The sequence below is a fragment of the Tenrec ecaudatus genome, chromosome 4 (assembly GCF_050624435.1).
Source record: "Tenrec ecaudatus isolate mTenEca1 chromosome 4, mTenEca1.hap1, whole genome shotgun sequence".
NCBI lineage: Eukaryota > Metazoa > Chordata > Mammalia > Afrosoricida > Tenrecidae > Tenrec > Tenrec ecaudatus.
Window position 1 is genome coordinate 87,641,002 of NC_134533.1, and position 4,693 is coordinate 87,645,694.

At 42.4% G+C, this 4,693-nt stretch overlaps 1 pseudogene; it reads left to right on the forward strand.

The window, feature by feature from the left end:
- The first annotated feature begins 2,319 nt into the window (after window positions 1-2,319).
- Window positions 2,320-4,446, forward strand: LOC142445953 (ATP-dependent zinc metalloprotease YME1L1-like; annotated as a pseudogene).
- Window positions 4,447-4,693: the final 247 nt, after the last annotated feature.

Sequence of the window (4,693 nt, forward strand, 5' to 3'; positions counted from 1 at the left end):
GAAGCATTAACATATCAGCCAAATTATTCATAGCTTGGTGGGGAGGATGAGGCTGGGAAAATGAAGTGACTGGTACGCTTTCAGACTGCTACTTTCTGCAGCTTTGGTCAGGGAATGAGACAAGTGTCTGTTTATCTTAGGCAGAGAGACTGGCCAGCCATTGCTACATCAGCTTCCATGGCTGAGCCATCAGCTTTTTTAAAATTTAATTTTAATCGTTTTATTAGGGGCTCATACAACTCTTATCACAATCCATGCATACACCAATTGTGTAAAGCACATTTGTACATTCATTGCCCTCATCATTCTCAAAACATTTGCTCTCCACCTAAGCCCCTGGCATCAGCCCCTCATTTCTCCCCTCCCTCCCCGTTCCCTTCTCCCTCATGAACCCTTGATAATTGATAAATTATTATTTTGTCAAATCTTACTCTGTCCGACATCTCCCTTCACCCACTTTTCTGTTGTCTGTCCCCCAGGGAGGAGGTCATATGTAGATCCTTGTAATCAGTTCCCCCTTTCCAACCACCCTCCCTCTACCCTCCCAGTATCGCCACTCCCACCACTGGTTCCGAAGGGATCATCCACCCTGGATTCCCTGTGTTTCCAGGTCCTATCTGTACCAGTGTACATCCTCTGGTCTAGCCAGACTTGGAAGGGAGAATTCGGATCATGATCGTGGGGGGAGGAAGCATTTAGGAAGTAGAGGAAAGTTGTATTTTTCATCATTGCAACATCACACCCTGACTGGCTCATCTCCTCCCTGAGACCCCTCTGTAAGGGGATATCAAGTGGCCTACAAATGAGCTTTGGGTCTCCACTCTGCACTGCCCCCCTCATTAACTATGGTAAGATATTTTGTTCTGATGATACCTGATACCTGATCCCTTCGACACCTCGTGATCGCACAGGCTGGTGTGCTTTTCCCATGTGGGCTTTTCTGCTTCAGAGCTAGATGGTCACTTGTTTACCTTCAAGCCTTTAAGACCCCAGGCACTATATCTTTTGATAGCCGGGCACCATTAGCTTTCTTCGCCACATTTGCTTATGCACCCATTTGTCTTCAGAGATCGTTTCATGGAGGTGAGCATACAATGATATGATTTTTTGTTCTTTGATGCCTGATAACTGATCCCTTCAGCCCCTTGTGATCACACAGACTGGTGTGCTTCTTCATGTGGGCTTTGTTGTTTCTGAGCTAGATGGCTGCTGTTTACAAGTCTAGATAAATACATGTGCATATACAAATATATTTATATATGAGGATGGGGAAATAGATCTATGTGCATCATATATTAATAGGTTTAGTATTAAGGTAGCAGAAGGACATTGGGCCTCCACTCAAGTACTCCCTCAGCAAGAATACTTTCTTCTATTAAATTGGCATTCTGTGATACTCACCTTCCCTATAAAACTGCTGAAGACAAAGCAGGTGAGTAAGCAAATGTGATGAAGAAAGCTGATGGTGCCCGGCTAGCAAAAGATATAGCATTTGGGGTCTTAAACGCCATCAGCTTTTTCCTACGGGCCATAAACCATACAGGAGGTGATCCTGTCCTGTTTGCCTAAGGAGTCCACCTCTTTCGCCCTCACACATAGCCCTCTGCAAGCTGAGTGCTCCCAGTTAATACATTTCTTCCTTCTTTGGATTTGGGTTTCATTATTCACAGTTATTTAGAATTCACACATGCTAGTGCGCTTCTTCCATGTGATCTTAACTGACAACTAATTTAGATGGCTGTTTGTTTTAAGACAAGCATTTAATACCTTAGATGCCATTCTTTTTGATAGCATGGTGTCTTCGTCACACTTTGCTATAGCAGTCATATCTTTCATGATCTCTTCATGATCTTTGAATAGACCCATTGTAAAAATATCCTGTATGCATCATATCGATGCTGAATACTTTTTTCCATGAAATCATGCAGAACAAAATATATAACTACTCAAGTTATTATATTTATATTCAATTTCAGAGATTATATACTTCACCTTGTGTTATATTCTTTATGTCAATTTCTTTTTTTTTAACCACAGTGGACTTAATTTTTTTCATAAGATTTTAAATGGCTGAATTATTTCAAAGGCAGGTCATTAAGCCTTTTTGAGGCACTGCTGGGTGGACTTGATCTTTGAACTTTTCAGTAAGCAACTGAGCTCACGAGCCTTTGGTAGCACATGAATTCTATGTTCATGAGTGAGGGTTCAGCCTGGAGAGAGAAAAAAGGGCAGGAAAAAGGGCTCAGCACCTTCCAGCTGGGGAAGTGAACAGAGGGGCCTTTTTGGCAGGCAGGCGAGGTCCCCAAGGGCCCAGAGGAGATGTTTACCTTGTGGAGTACAGTGAAGCCTGAGGGTCCAGTTTTTCTAAGTCACCTTGAGAATGCCTTCCATTCACCAAAAAATACATCTATTTTCTGTCAGTGCATCAGTTCCTCAAAACCAACGTTAAAATGCTGATACTGAGTATGAAATCCCCCAGCAGTGAGCCTGTACGTAAGGAATCTTGGGCTATCTCAATTAAAATTTGGACAGCTTCATTAACCCATAGAGTCTACTACCAGCATTTTTTAAAGGTAAAAATAATCTCCTTAGCACATATCCCATGTCTGTGCACAGTCTTTCTTTGAAAATCAGTGTGGTTATTTAGATGCATCTAGTACTTTGCACTCCTCTTGCTTATACAGACAACATCCAAGAACTCTTCAAACCATTTGGTCAGCTCTTCAGCACTGGCTGCTCTCAGGATTTTCAAATGTAGACATCACGAACATGCAGTCTATAGTCCACCTCTGAGTGACTAGCAGAAACACAACATATAGAACTATCATTTGTAAAGGGGTTTCTTTTATGGGACAGAGAAGCAGATGTTGAAAGTTCGGATAAACTCATGAAAATGAAAACCATCCCCAAAGCTCCCCTACATGCATTTAACACTGGTTTTGCAGAGGGCTGTCGGAAAGCTTAAGCATTGCCACAAAACCCAATCGTTCTCTCAGGCACACTCGGCTCTTTCTCCTTGTTCTGCTGCTTCTAGGCATTTGGGGATTCAAAATAATAATAATACATTTATCAGTCTGTTTCCGGACAACCATGGGGCTTGATTCTGCAGTAGATACTGTCTAAATGAAAAATGTAACCTTTGAACATGTTAAAGGAGTGGAGGAAGTTAAATGAGAATTACTGGACGGTGTTGAATTCTTGAAAAATCCACAAAAATTTACTGTGCTTGGAGGTAAACTTCCAAAAATAATTCTTTTAGTTGGACCACCAGGGACAGAAGAGACGCTTTCTGTGTGAGCCGTGGCTGGAGCAGCTGATGTTCCTTTCTATTACGTGTCAGCAGCAGAATTTGATGAGATGCTTGTGGGTGTGGATGCCAGCTGTTTCAGAAATCTTTTTAGGGAAGCAGAAGCAAATGCACCTTCTGTTATATTTACCGATGGGTTAAGTTCTGTTGGTGGGAAGATCATTGATTCTCCAATGCATCTATATTCAAGGCAGACAGACTATAAAGGAACTCTTGCTGAAATGGATAACACCCAATGAAGGTATTATCATCACAGGAGCCACGAATTTCCCAGAGGCCATAAGTTGTCCAGGTCATTTTGACATGCAAGTGACAGTTCCCAGATCAGATATGAAAGGTCAAGCTTTTGAAATAGTATCTCCGTAAAATAGCGTTTGATCAGAATGTTGATCCAGAAATTAGAGCCCGAGGTGCTGTTAACTTTTCAGGAGCAGAATGGGAGAATCTCATGAACTGAGGTGCATTAGAGGCAGTTGTTGCTAGAAAAGAAATGGTTGCTATGAAGAAGGTAGCATTTTCCCGAGATGAAATTCTAATGCGTTCTGAGCATGGAAGTGTGGCATTGCTAACAAAAACAAAACCATCACTGGACATCATGCATCTGGCTATGCTACTATTGCGTATTATGTGAAAGATGCAATGCCTATCAACAGAGCTGCAATCATGCTACGAGGCCCAACACTTGGACACACGTCCCGGTTGACCGTCTGAAATGCCCTTCATTCATTCTAGATGGAATGAAGCAAGAGCCCAGCTGCTTGCACAAATGGATGTCAGTATGGGAGGAAGAGGCAAAGGAGCGGAGATTTGGAGTTGACCGCATCACAACAGGAGTTTCCAGTAATGTTGATATCACAACTAAAATAGCAAAACAAATGGTTAGCAAATAATTTGGAATGAGTGAAAAGCTTGGAGTTATGACTTGCAATGATACAGGAACAGTGAGTCCAGAAACTCAGTCTGCTTTGGAAGAAGGAATAAGGATGCTGCTAAGGAACTCATGTGAACTAACAAAGCATATCTGAACTCATGCAAAAGAGCGTAAGAATCTAGCAGAAGCCTTCCCGACCTATGAGACTTTGGATGCCACAGCGATTCAAAATGTTCTGAAGGGGAAGACATTGGAAGTGAGATGCTAACTGTCCCGACAGGGATGCTTACCTGGCGTTATTACAGAAGTTTCAGTGGCACTGCCGCCATCTCCTTATGAAATGCTGCGTAACCCTTCTTAGTGAGATGAAGGAGGTGCAACACCGTGCCAGTCTCTTGTCACCTCTGTCCACTTGTGGCTGTTCTCGTGACGGCACGGAGTGCAAATTGACAATGCATAGCAAGTGACAATGCATAGCAAGAAAATAAAGAAAGAACTATTAGGGTTGAAAAAAT